Source organism: Macrobrachium rosenbergii, chromosome 45, assembly GCF_040412425.1.
Source record: "Macrobrachium rosenbergii isolate ZJJX-2024 chromosome 45, ASM4041242v1, whole genome shotgun sequence".
NCBI lineage: Eukaryota > Metazoa > Arthropoda > Malacostraca > Decapoda > Palaemonidae > Macrobrachium > Macrobrachium rosenbergii.
The window spans coordinates 11,512,967-11,528,281 of record NC_089785.1 but is presented as its reverse complement, the minus strand read 5'-3'; positions in this window follow the sequence as shown (position 1 = coordinate 11,528,281).

The following is a 15,315-nucleotide window of genomic DNA, read 5'->3' as shown; positions in this document are numbered from 1 at the left end:
TTTTCCGAATTGAATCCCAGACTCTCTTGGCACAAAGGACAATCTAGATGGGCAACGAGGATGATTAGCCTTTTCAAATCCTAAATACTTAGTAAATGATCTTGCCGTTCTCATCCCCGCCCCCTCCCCCACACACAAGAAAATACTACAAGACATTGCGAGATAGCTTTGTGCACTAGGTTACAGTGAGAGTACCACAAACCTAGTCTATGTCTATGTGGAAAATTCGTCATTGCATAGAATTTTCGGCTTTATTGCATTGTACTTAAAATCAAAATACTTTCATTAGGTCCATCTTCATTCTGATATATTGGTTCCATGATACACTGCGACAAAGCATCGTTCGTCAAGTTAAGAAGTGAACATAACCGTAGATACAACAATACAACTGAACGCCTAACCTGACTCACGCTACGCTGGCAATCTCCTTCAGGCCTCATCTTGGGATCTGATGCTCTAGCTTTTATCTATTGCAAACGCAACTAGTTTAACAGTTCAATGGTACTATAGCCTACTACCAGGTCCTCTCATATATGGATAAAGCGCCTCGGCAGAACCCTTTGGAAAGCAACGTTTACCCTTTGGAAAGCAACGTTTACAAGTCTTCCACGGCCTGACACACCTCTGACCAGGCCTGTGACGAATCACAAATTTCTAGGCGACCATGAAACTCTGATTCAGAGATGTCCATCTTCACGGAGTAATTATTCTTAGCCTCAGTAAATTAACGCACCCTAATAAAACGGCACTGGAGTGTTGACTGAGGACAAACAAACATGGCTACGAACGAGGTTCAAGCTGCGATCTGACTGAAAACCTACCAGATTGCTTTAGGCCAATCACAAGGGTCCATGAAACTCTCTTCGAACAAAGGAGGTGAAAACGACTCCTGATTGGCTGAGAAAGAGAGAGAGAGAGAGAGAGAGAGAGAGACTCATTTACTGTGAGTTATACCTCCGATATCCTTTTACAAATAAGGGACCGGGTAAAAAGAGACAACAGTCAGATTCTGGAAGTCCACTTTGCCTTGATTTGATGTCTCCTCCTTTTCATCTTCAGACCCTCAGGGCAGTTCAGAAACAACTGGACAGGAACATGAAGAGAGCAATGTCAGGAGAAACAGATGCCAAAAGTCTCCCTTCCTCTGGTCTGGCAGCGCTGCATCGCATCAGTGTTTTCCACTTTTTCACTAAACTTCGGAATAGTCGATAATAATACAATTTTAGATCCAGAGAGAGAGAGAGAGATTATTTTATGATCACCTCGGAGACACTCCCGTTTTGATGACATATTTTGGCGAGAACAGACACCGTTTGTAATCAGCTGTTCGTAATGCTCAGTGCATCCGCCACTATATAACAATGAACTAGACTAAGGCCATATGCCAGCGTGGGCTCTTTCACCTGTGCATCCCGTAACAAACACAAACATGCTGAGGAGTAAGAGAATTTAAAACAGAAAATAAAGAGGATATCAGCACAGACTACGAAAGAAGGACAGTAAAAGAAAGTGTTGTTGTAGAGAGTTTCAGTAAGTCAAGGTTCTGGGAAGAAACGATGCTTTGGCTAGAAGAAGGAGAGTTAGTTTTCAGTCTTGAAAATGGATACTGGAAAGAAAAAAGGGAATGATTTGAGAACAAAGAACAAAGCAAAAATTATTGGCTAAACTTGTATTTTAAAATGATGAACAATATCTTAAGAGTGAGGGCGAGAAACATTGAGAGGAAACTGGAGGATTAAAAGCTGGCGAAACCTTTATCACTGGATACAGTTCACGATGCGCTCGAGTCAGAGTTGTGTACAACCTACAGTATTCTGCACACCAACTGCAGGCGCTGTCAGAAAGCGTCTTCTAGAAGGAGAAAAACAAATACAAGGAATCTTTTAGAAAACACACGTCCACAAACATCAAATTCTTTATCGCCCATCTAATGAAACCTCAGATGTTTGAGGTTCTATATCGGGATTTGAATGGGAAAATTTTGACAATAAATGTATAAATCATTTGTTTACAGGAAACATAAGAGAGAGAGAGAGAGAGAGAGAGAGAGAGAGAGAGACTATGCCATCACATAACTATCGCCCAAGCTTCAGTGTATTGCAGTGGCCCCAATCACACATGATTTCTGGGTGAATGAAAAAGTGGATGAATATGATTTTTTCTTTTCTAAGTTTTCAAGGCAACGGCCAGCATGATGACAAACCATGAATTATCAATGGTACAAAAATTAATACAATTTGTAATGCCTCGTCTTTACAGGTAAAACTGATAACAAACGTGGTGCCTTCCATCTGGTTTTGTTTTCACTAACCTACCTGTATCTATAGGCATTAGGGAATATTTTTTACTTTTGAATGATGGCTGTTTACAACTGGACGGAGAACTAACCACTCGAAGAAGCCTACTAACAAAGATGATGATCTAAACGGAAACATGCATGCTTAGCAATAGAGCTTTCGCACTGCACACTGATACAAACCGCATAAAAGTATAATATACTTTTGTTTTCAGCATGAATGGACAACAGGCTTAATCCACGGCTGACCGGACATGTCAAAAACAAACATTATTTACAACAGACAAGACTTGTGCGACATAATGGTTCAAGTTACCTCAGTCGTCTATGCATCCTGCTGCTGCTACTTTGTTCATTCCTATTTCCCTGGGATGAAGACCTCGTCTTTTCAGTAGGCTGCCTTAGGGGTCCTTTCTCTCAGTTCAAACTGACATTTTCTCAAAACCGTGTGTGTGTGTGTGTGTGTGTGTGTGTGTGTGTGTGTGTGTGTGTGTGTGTGTGTAAGGGAGGGCGGGAGCCGGTGGGGGAGAGGGAGTACCTGTATTGTCTGGAAGCGCTCTGGAACTGGTAGCTCCCCACGCTTTTATCATGGTGCTAGTATGCTCTCTATCTCGATGACAAATTCGATTCTTTATTTGTTGCAGGAAAGAGTTAAGAGCACCGTACATAAGGAACGGCATGAACTATAAATGTCCCGCCATCCTTAAAACGAAAGCGTGAACTATAAGCTTCCATCAGCTGGGCATCACTGAAGCCAATTCGGAATGAAAGAAGATACAACTGAAAGGAGAAAAAGGAAACCAGCAAATGTCATTCGATACCAAGAGACCAGTGAGGGAGGGAGGGAGGCCACCACGAATACCAATCTACGTTCAAGCTGACTCTAGCCAGTCATGAGAGGTTTCGAAATGCAAAATCTTGCATTGAAGGTCATCAAAATGTCAATAAGAATCTGACCTGGAACAATCTTTTCTTGCGAGAGCAATTAGCTAGGAACAAAGCAAGCACAATTTTGCGGATGGCTATAGTTCAAATGTGCGTGTGAATCGGGTGGTTCTAGAGCAAAATAAATACATAAATAACTACTGTGCAGAAACCTCAGATTGCATGAGGCAGAGTAAGACCAAGCAAGAACAGTCTTGCATAACCGGGCATAGCTCACATAAATAATGGCATCCTGCAAGAACAGACTGTCAAGGTTTGAGCATCTACGCTCCACCATCCTCTCACAAAGAACCTGAGAATGTCCTCTTGACAACAGTCCTCCTCCTCCTCCTCCTCCTCCTCCTCACAATGATTCGGTATTATTCGGACTATCAGCTGGTAAGAAGAAGCACCTAGAATGAAAGGCTGTCTCGAGTAGAATTCGAGCGTTATCAAAAACCAGTATCAAGGCAAAAAAACAGTTGTAATTGTGTTCACAGCGTCTATTCAAATTAGTTCAGAGCCAAGAACAAGGTTGAATATCGAAAGGAAGGATTTCTATTATCATTCAACATTAGCAGGTGACTATGCGTACAGGAGTTAAAAATATTATCTACGCACCTCGTCAGCTCCAATACACAATAAAATCCCCAAAAAGGATTGCTGGAGCAATAATTAACAACTTTCAAACGACTGCCGAGGACCTGAGGTAGAAACAAGTCTCTCAACTACTGAGATAGCAGGCAGGCCATCATCACCTGCGCAGGATCGAAAACACCATGATTGAAAGCACGCCAAATAAACGTCTCAAGATGGAATGAGCTACTGCAGATGGTGGTACCAGCTACATTACTTTCTGCGTTTTACTTTGTCTTTGAACCAGCTATACAGCTTCTTTCCTTTAGCCTTTCTTATTTCCAAAGCTAAATTCAGACGTGATAATGAATCTCTGTCCCAACGATTTCTCTAAATAAATTTCACACAAACTTCGTCTAGTGAAAAATGATCAATTTCACACATGGGGAGATGAATTATTACACACAATATCCCTTGCAGCGCGTTTCTTACATCTCTGTTGGTTGGTCAGAGTACAGAGGGCCTCAGCAAGCCCACTACGACTACTTCTGCTACTCCCGTGCTGGCTGCAAGCAGCAGCGTGTTACCTCCAGAGCATTATGGGCCTTTTCTGCAATTCCCAGAGTTGAAGGTTATCCAATCAGATGCTGAACACTTCATGGCTTACTCTATGATCCAGATAATTCCTTCCTGCCATTTGGTCCAGTGGTAACACAGGAAACTTCAGCCCAAATCTCAAGAGTATTATATTTCCCGAACAGAAAGGATGCTCTGTTCGTCTACTCCTAAGCTCTTCATTGGGTGAGCCGGTGGAGCTGGCACTCGCTGGCGGAGTTCAATTCCCCGGCCGGCTGATGAAGAGTTAGAGGAATTTATTTCTGGTGATAGAAATTCATTCCTCGCTATAATGTGGTTCGGATTCCACAATAAGCTGTAGGTCCCGTTGCTAAGTAACCAATTGGTTCTTAGCCACGTAAAATAAGTCTAATCCTTCGGGGCAGCCCTCTCTAGGAGAGCTGTTAATCAGCTCAGTGGTCTGGTAAAACTAAGGTGTGCTTTTTTTTTTCGTCTACTCTTGCTCATGTTCAAATCAGAAATGAAGCAAGTATGGCAGGATTAGGATGAAGACCAGTAGGAATGGTCGGGAAATAATAATGGAAATGTACAAATAGAGATATAGACCAGATGCAAGTCTGGAAGAAAGGACACTCAGGACAGGAGAGAGAGAGAGAGAGAGAGAGAGAGAGAGAAAGAGATTAACTAAAAAAAAAAATTGGACTTAATGGCTACCAACTCGCTATATTTGATAAACTAATAAGGACAAAATTACCAATGGAATATTTGGAATGAAATTTCACTCGAAGAGCAGCCCATGTACACTAGCGGATCCAGAAAAATTTTAGGGAGGGGGCCAACAATTTTCATATATATATATATATATATATATATATATATATTGTTAAGAATAAACATTCCTCCCTTCCTTGTATAGTAATTTCAGCAATCAATTTCGAATTAATCTGTTGTTCATCTGTCTTTCGAATCGGGCGTCTCAGGGAAAACCGCGCTTTTTTTTTTTTAACCAGTAACCAGCCATTAGTTAGGCGTCGGTACTCATCACCTACTCCCCAACATCGCGCGATCCCGAAGAACAATACCAAAACCCCCTTTACCCCCTTTCCCCCATCATGCGATGGGTTAGACATGTAGGGATTGGGAAGAGCAGAAGGGCATTTAGGGCTGTAGAACAGGTAGTTTTTGATTCTATAGGCACATAATGATAAGTGTGCTTTTCCCATACCCTCCTTGCTGGCCTTTTGACATGCTTGCAGGTACAGCTGGGCCCCCCCGTCCCCCGCCCAACGCCGAATGTGACCTGCTTTTCAAAGGCAGGGCAGAGACTTTTTTCTGACCTCCTATGCACCGGACGTGAGATACTTCTCTGCTCCGCTGGTGTGGCGATCGCCGACAGACAGCCAATCCGATTGTAGGAGCCTATAACAATCATAAAAGGTTTGTACGTTTGCGAGTAGTCAAATTGCCAGCCCTGTCCCTTGTACTTAACTCCTTAATTTCCATTTCTTTTAAACTTTTAACCTCTTCCTCTACGAAACAATCTTCCCTTTGTCAAAATCTTGCCTGTATCCCCTGTCTTGCCATTTACGTACTTTGAGTTCGAGTAAAGATCCCGATATAACAATCATTTATCCCTCCACCAGTGCAATCTAAGGGCTATTTAAGTTATTTAAGATAAGTTGTAACAGCATTAGTTAACTTTGGGCGCGTATAGTCACGTGTTCATTGTTACCGCACACGCTGCTCCGATTCTCAGATCATCTTTACGTGCTTTCATCAAAAGCACCTTCTAGGCTACGTTATGTGTTGTATTTAAGAATGTGTTGGGTAATCTTCTGTAGGAAGATTCCATTTCCCTTAGTTTGAGCAGGGCTAACACAAAACGTATCTTTCAGGAGAGACCATGGTGCGATCGCAATCCTGCTTCCATGCCTCGTCTGCCACCCAAATTTAATCAATGCCTGGTTGTAGTTCAGGAAGTGTCCGTTGTTGCCGACTGATCGTATGAAGTATTTCCTCCATCCTGGAACACCATCCTAGACATTACTTTCCACGTAATCAGGGCAGACGGAATATAATTATTATCATTGAACTGATTATTGCAGATTGGCCCCATTTTTATCCACTTGCCTGTTGCCAATTCTTGTCATTATTGTTACTGTGCCCTATCATGAATCTGTCCCTCAGTGATTATGTCGTATGGTGTCTAACTGTTGATTTGCTAATGTTAATTTGCTAAGTTCTATAAATAAATCACTGTAAATTGGCAACCGAATTCTAAATTCCAATATGGCGACCTTCCACCTAAATTATAACTCCAGGAAAATTCTGAGGTAAGTCTTCACTTAAATCCCCTTTTGTTTACAAACTGGACTCCTTGGATTTGTGGCAGCATCATTTATAATTTTGTGTCAATTCTCATCTCCCAGTCCAGTTTGTAACAATAATATATATATATATATATATATATATATATATATATATATATATATATATATATATATTTTTTTTTTTTTGTAAATATATATATATATTTATATATATATATATATATATATATATATATATATAAAATATATATATATATATATATATATATATATATATATATATATATATATATATATATATATATATATATATATGTATATATATATAGTGTACATGTATATAATCATTATATATATATATATATATATATATATATATATATATATATATATATATATATATTTATATTTATATTTATATTTTCATATATTGGGTGTTTCAAAAATTAGAGGCCCCCTTCACAGAACAAATGGAAAGTTATGAAGTTTTCTGCTATAGCCTATCTCTAAGTACATTATTTCAAGTTTCTATTTAGCTATTTTTCATTTTACATTTCTTGTATTTTTCAGACTCAGTGACGGAGTTAGGTACAGCTATGGCTAACAACTTTGAGTCAATCAGATGGATTGACCGAATCCGGGCTATAACCTTCAGAGAGGCCAGGGATGCTGGCGAATCCTTCATTTCACTTTCCTGGATAGCTAAATAGATTAAAAGAGATGAATCTTTTTGTTAAAAGAAACTGGAACAAAAAAAAACATATGACTGTCATTGCGAAAAGTGAGAATCTTGGAAGGTCTGAAGTCCTTTCTCAGGAGTCAAAAGACATCATAACTGAGGCAGTGGGTAGACCAAGAAAGTCTTTACGTAAATTGGCGCTTGAACTAGAAACAAATAGGGGAAAGAAGAGAAGTTATAGTGCTGTATATCGTGAGTTGAAAAACTCTGGTATCAAGCCATTTCATGTTATCAGCAAGCCCAACATCACTCAGCAACAGAGAGAAGACCGTGCATGGTTTTGTGGTTCATTTCTTGAAGATTGGGATGATGCTGACTTTTTCCATGTTGCCGCATCAGATGAATTCTTCATTTACACAGTCAGGAAGCCAAATCATAAAAATGACATCATTTTGGCTACAAAGTTGGATGATATCAGCGATGACGTGCGCTATCGCCAAGTTGTGAAATTTCCTGAATGTTTGGGAATTTTTCTCTGTTTCACAGCCAAATGGTTAATGTGGATCATCAAAGAAAAAGGACAGTCATGGAATAGCGAATACTTCAGAGAAACTGTGCTTACTGGTGGAGTATTTCCTTTTCTCAAAGATCCTGAAAATGTGTTATCTGTTGAAGTCACATTTTTGCATGGTAAGGCACCATGTTTCAAGGCTCTTCAGATACAGGAGCTGCTTCGAAACAGTGGTATCGATTTCTTCTCAAGTGAATTTCCAGGTAGCTCCCCTGACCTTAATTTGTGTGAAAACATTGGTAGTATATTAAAGGATCGTGTTGAAGCGCACACAGTGAACTATCATGGTATACCAAGACTCGACGACCGGCGAAGAGAGGTGACCGAAGTGCTCAGGGAAATGGAGTTAGTCTCAGCTTTTTTGTGATTTGCTGAATCCATACCCCTGAAGAATGCAGGCTGTGCTACAGGCAGATGGAGGCCACACAAAATATTAAATACTCAGAAACTTAAATAAATACCTGTTCTGAATTACTTTTGTTTTTGTCCATATCAAATTTAGTTTATGTTGTAGAGGGGGCTCTAATTTGAAACACCATATATATATATATATATATATATATATATATATATATATATATATATATATATATATATATATATATATATATGTATTATATATATATATATATATATATATATATGTATTATATATATATATATATATATATATATATATATATATATATATATATATATATATATATATATATATATATATATATACAATGCAGTAGACAATCTCTCTCTCTCTCTCTCTCTCTCTCTCTCTCTCTCTCTCTCTCTCTCTCTCTCTCTCTCTCTCTCTCTCTCTCCGACAGACTAAGACCACAATACTGTAGCAGTGAAGATACTTTAAACTTAGTAATCAAAATATGAATATTTTGAATATAGACACTGTTATTGAATTCTTTCTATGCTGCTACCTGGAGGAGCTAAGTGACCATAGAGGCCACATTTATCTTCCTTATGCTGGCTGGAAGACCGTATACCCATCTTCGCAGACTCTAGGAGATGCCATAGCCCGGGACTTTAACACTCTTGGGTGCGAGTTCCCTTGCTTAAGGGTACAGTCGGGCAAACTTTCATTTCCATGCCACTTTCCTGTTTATTCAAAAGCTGCGCCAGACTGGCCAAAGGGAGAGAAGTCGTTGCTTGATGATTTTATGAAGGAAATGGTTCCCTCTTTACCTCATCTTTTTCTGATTTCATTCTTAATCTTTTTTGAAGTGTTTAAGCATAAAAGAAAGCATACGATTAAAAATTACTACTTATTAGAAAGAAAGGAAAGTAATCTGATAAATAACTGAATCTGTCATTTTATCAAGTTACGAAACATGTCAACATGGGCTGTTTAAAGGAGACGAAGAATCAGACGATAAAACTAAGACCTTGGATTCTCTTGTAAAAAAGCAATATAGGATTACTTCAAGATTCCTTACAGGTAGGCGGCAGCAAGTTGCTGTTGACGGGATCTTATTGAACCAAGACCTGTTGTGTCTGGACTCCCACAGGGTAGTGTTCTTGGTCCACTGTTATTCTTGAGTATACAAGTGATTCGTGAACAGCAGCACCAATATGCAGTATATGTGCCTCGCTGTCGAACTTCTCAGTTCCGGACTGTGGGTTTCTCTTCTTCTTCTTCTTAATAATAATAATAATAATAATAATAATAATAATAATAATAATAATAATAATAATAATAATAATAATAATGAACCAAACAAAAACTTCTTTCAGTTTTCTTCTGAAGATGGAAAGAGAAACCCACAAGATTCTTGTGTATAACTTGTTTACTGGTAAATATTTACATATTACTTTGGTCTCGAGCACTTTCAGTCCTAATTGCTGGGCCTTGAACCAGCCTGACTACCTCATCTCTTGAAATAGGGTCACAGTTAGGACCTGAAAGTGCTCGAGATCAAAATAATGTGTAAATATTTACCAGTAAACAAGTTATACACAAGAATCTTGTGGGTTTCTCCAATAATAATAATAATAATAATAATAATAATAATAATAACTACTATTACAGATATCAAAATTATGTTCCCAGGGTATTCCTGGAAACATTATAAAGAGTAAATTTTAATACTGAAAATGAGAGAGAGAGAGAGAGAGAGAGAGAGAGAGAGAGAGAGAGAGAGAGAGAGAATAAGCACATCTGAAAACTGAAAATAGAAGGAGGAGGGAGAGAGAGGGAGAGAGAGAGAGCGAACGAGCGAGCAACGTCAGTTGATAACTTTGTCCCGTTGGCCAAGTCGAAACATTGAAATCCTCTCTGTTCAGAAACTAGATAAAGGGACTCCGCCCTTCCCCCGATCTCTAAACCCTACCATCCATTGCTATCAAACCTGTGAGGAGCGCCTAAGAGAGACATCCTCGTAATTCTCAGGATTTCCAAAGCTTTGCCTGACGCTGATTTCTTTTTATTTCTCTTTCTTAATGAGGAATGGTTTTGGGTGTCGGCCTATAAGCTAGTTAGAAGAAGCGGAGAATTTGTCTTCCTCACATACACAATCTCTCTCTCTCTCTCTCTCTCTCTCTCTCTCTCTCTCTCTCTCTCTCTCTCTCTCTCTCTCTCTCTCTGAGCATTTCTTTTCAAGTGTTGAGTATGAAAAATGCCCTGCCCGTGTATTTGGGGAACCAATAAAATCTTAATCAAAATAAATTGAATAAGCACGATAGAATAATTAATCCCTGTAAGTAAATCTTTGTCAGGGCAAGATCATAGTGTTCCCAATATCCCTTCAGACTTCTTGACAGTTTTCTTTGACAGTTCCTGTTGTTTAAGTGACGGGAGGCCATTTCACTCTGTTCATCTTCAGCCTTTTTTGGACAGGGACTTTCAGCATTATGGGTCTTGAGGATCATCAAAAGTCCCCAGCCAAATTTGGGTGGTGGACTTAAAATGACCTCAAATCCTGCATGTAGCTGGTTGTTCATTTCCGTACTTATTTGATTATTTTGTCCTTGCTTAGGAGTTGCAATCTTCTTCTGTCACTAATGGTAGAATCCATATGCTTTTTCGAACTCATTCGTGAGGCTCCATGACACATTAGGCACCTTGTCACCTTTGTGTTGATGTTATCAAATTGTTTCTAACGTTAACTCTCCACTTACTTTCCTTAATGACGCCAATTCTAAGATTCCCACGAACACCTCAGGATTGGAACTCGTTCGCCCCCCAAGTTGGGCAAAGGAGAAACTTTTCCTCACCTTGGAGGAAGAGCAGACCTTCAATTATGACCTCAGTTTCGATCCTTTTAGCTCCTCGGAAAAGGAGCGACCAAATGATGGACGTTCTTTTAGATATCAAACGTTCGGTAGGGGTCCAGAATCTCTCGAACCCCTCTATGTTTGAGAGAGAGAGAGAGAGAAGGCGGGGGGCGGGCGCTTACAAAGGTTACCAGCATAGTAAAGTATCTACAGTGATATAAGCAATTAATAATTGATATTGAATAGTTTTCCTGCTTATGTTCGCATTGATTATATCTCTTCTTCCTGGTAAACATGCCTCTCTTTCTCTCTCTCTCTCTCTCTCTCTCTCTCTCTCTCTCTCTCTCTCTTCTCTCTCTCTCTCTCTCTCTCTCTCTCTCTCTCTCAATGGAAGAATCACGGGTACAAATATAAAACCTCGTTTAACTACTTTCAACGGAACTACTCCTAATTTTGTTGAGCAGATTATCAAAGCTAAAGCCTTGGCTATTTCTTATCCCAGTATTGGCAAATAAACGACTGTGAACATAAGGCAAAGACAGCAGGTATGGGAAAATGAGTTGATACGGTGCCATCACTGTTCAGAACTAGGCTACTAACATGAGGTTAGTGCCTTGGTTGAAGCTGAATTTGACAAACAAGGTTTCATGCACTTACGTGAAAGAAGTTGTTTACTTCATGTATAATCCCCAGTTATTGGCTTTTGATATCAACTTCCCATCAGGAGTGAGACAAGAAGTAAACAGGAAACATGGACAAAACGAAATGGAAGAATATGTTGTTTCCCTCCTCTCTTGACTCTTACGCAAACTCATTTATCCACGCAGACGTTCCTTTGCAAAGTGGCGATTTCCTGTGACAGAAAGAAAGAAACACCCAAGTCTTAGAATACTTTCGGGCGAGGAGTGTGATCGCCCGCCATTCCTGGAACGAATTCTTTGTCTGAGGAGTCTTCGGTCTCTCATCGCCTCCATTTGTCAGGCCTTAGGGTCCTCCCCAAAATGCATCGGATGACTTTGTAAAGGAGAGGAACGAGGATCAGGAAGGTGCTATTTCGGGTAAGGGTTCGGTCCATCGGCAGTATCCTATAAGGCGAGGGATTTGGTGTGAAAAATGTTATGGCTTTTATTACACGTTTAGAGTGCGAAATTATATTGTTATATATTAAATATAGCCCATGAAATCAAAGGAAAATGAAGGGGTGTATGCACACCACTGTAAAATATGTCATAAACACATTAGCAACTTGTCACATACATACCACATATAAGTTGAAGACAAGTCAGCAACCGGAAGTGGAGAAGAGACCCTTTGCCAATGCTGGGTAATCATATAAGGCGCTGGTTAGGACTACCGATAAGCCGTTGTCTTGTATCCAGCCTGTGTGCTGTGTGTGTGCGTGTGGGGCTAGCTTGCGTTATGATATGTTTGACTGCAATGTTGACTTACCCTTTGGGGAATATAACGAACAAGATGATTATTAAGAAGAGGCAGAGAATAGTTGTCTTAAAATCATTGATCACAGACTTGTTCTGACCAATTCTGTTTCAGCTGTAGATAAAAATCAATACTTATTACTAGGGCTTGGGAAAATGTACTTTTTCAGAGTTTTACAATTGACATTTCAACTTTGCTTCCTAATTATGTGGAGCACTAAATTTTCTGTGTGGTCACCGATGACCAGTGCAGAAGCCATTTTGAATGATTTTACCATCAATAGAAGAAAAGAAATGTAAACGATAAAAGTTTATCAAACATATTAAAAGGAGTGATTTTGTAGTGACTATTCCAGATTTTTCCTCTTATAGTAAGTGCCAATGTTATTAACAATGCAGCCTTCATATCACACTAGATAAAGAGAATTTTCACTACTAAGCAAGATTGTCTTGGATCCTCAGTTATAAACCTATAAGTAATCCCAATCAGTACATCAGATATACAGAGAAAATTTAATATATTTGTGGTAATTTGTATTATCTAGATTTGACCCGCGACATCTGAGTGGCATGCCACGACACTAACCACTATACCATTGCAAAAACGTAAAATTAAAAAGTAGCGATTTCCTGGCATTTAACGGAAAGCCCTTGGGAAGAAAGAACGAAAACAGAAAAAAGAAAGAAGAGAAAAAGAAAGCCAAAGAGCAACACCAAAAGTTCTTGAATGCTTTCGGGTGAAGAGCTCTTCCAGCCTGAAGGAGGAGTGTGATCGCCCGCCATTACCGCAGCGAATTCTTTGTCTGAGGAGCCTTCGGTCTCTCATCCCCTCCATTTGTCAGGCCTCAAGGTTCTTCCCCAAATGCTTCCGTTTATCAGCTGTATTTGGTCTCCATGACTACATGGCTGGGATTTAATATAAACAGAAACATTACAAAATCCCCAGAGTGCTTAGTATTGCGTATTTTGTGTGAGGTCTTCCATATAAACAGCCTTTTTTATTGACAAAACTCATAATTGCTGATACGATATTTCCATTAAGAGGTTAAAGGATCTTTGTTCGCTTGGTATAATTGTTTGAACATCAACTTTTATCTGTCCACTTCTACTTTGTGCTTCAGTGGAGAGAACAAGAGTTGGTTTTGATAACTTTCTCTTGGGACAATTTAGATGTCGACTTTGCCTTGCGAGAAAATTTTAAATGTAACAACAAAGGAATGCCAGTGTTCTAAAGCTGTTTATGATGTTCTCAACGATTCAAGTTTAAGAATTTGAACATGAAGCAAAGTCAGCAAATGTAATAATAAAGCTAAATTTCTTTGGTATCACTTCCGGAGGCTGGTGTTTTGGCCTGCCCTCAGTTGCACACGTGCAGACACACCTGCAGAAACCTGATGGTATGTATTTCCTCTGCCAATAGGCTTTGTGGCTGTAGTCATTGTATCCAGATTTCATTCCTTTCTAGTGTTAGAGAGGAATGCAGAGACAAGGCCACAGAGACAGACGTGAAGGAAGTAATCATTCTTCTAAGAACGCTGTCAGAGCATCGCCCCCTTTTCTTGTAGGCAAAATGATCGTTTCACGTTTGTTTTCCATTGCATCAATACAAATGCAATAAAAGCGAAGGGTGGACGATATCCAATGGAAATGAACGAAAGTCATTTGGCCGAGCAAAAGAAGAGCAGAGTTCGAAAATTCTGTTTTGGTGAAGAGCTCTTGTGTCCCTGGAAGGGTAGTGGTCCTCCATTACCGAACCTAATCCATTGTTTGATAGGCATTCGGTCTTTCATCGCCCCTGTTCGTCAGACTTCAAGGTTCCCACGAAATGGTTGACTTTATTTCGTGTCATGAGCATCACTGTGCTTGCCTGAATACTAAGCAAGATATTGCAGAAGATTTCTGTGAGCGGTCATTATGCCTATAAATGGGCTGTAAAAAACAGTAATGTAGGCATGATAGCTCTTCAAGGTACTTACACTGGAAAACTTAGGGTGTTCATATCATATATCATCGTTATCGTACTCGGCTAGCACTCTCCTAGGCCCGTGTTCGATTCTCCGGCTGGCCCATGAAGAATTAGAGGAATTTATTTCTAGTGATGGAAATTCATTTCTCGATATAATGTGGTTCGGATTCCACAATAAGCTGTAGGCCCCGTTGCTAGATAACCAATTGGTTCTTAGCCACGTAAAATAAGTCTAATCCTTCCGGCCAGCTCTAGGAGAGCTGTTAATCAGCTCAGTGGTCTGGTTAAACTAAGGTATGCTTAAGGTGTAATATTTTTTCAAGAATAGTATTATTTGATTGGTCCTCTCTCTCTCTCTCTCTCTCTCTCTCTCTCTCTCTCTCTCTCTCTCTCTCTCTCTCTCTCTCTCATTTTCTCTGTTAGTAACTCTTACTTAGCGTCTTCAGCAACTAACATCCTTCGGGCCTTCTCACCAAGGTCGGGTAAAAAGGGCGAACCCCAAGATACCTCAGGGCTACAGAAAGAAAACGTTCCTTAAGGCGGGAGATAGACAGAATTAACGAACTTATCTTTCGCTGAGAGTTGTTTACAAAATGCCTCGCTGTAATGTGTGTAAACTTTTCCTGGCCATTTTTGCTGGTCGGAAAATAAACTCTGCAAAGTTTATCATATTCAGGCCGAGAGTCGTATAGACTTTGCCGAGGGAAACTTTCTTTTTCAATTTTCTCTTCGCATGACGTAG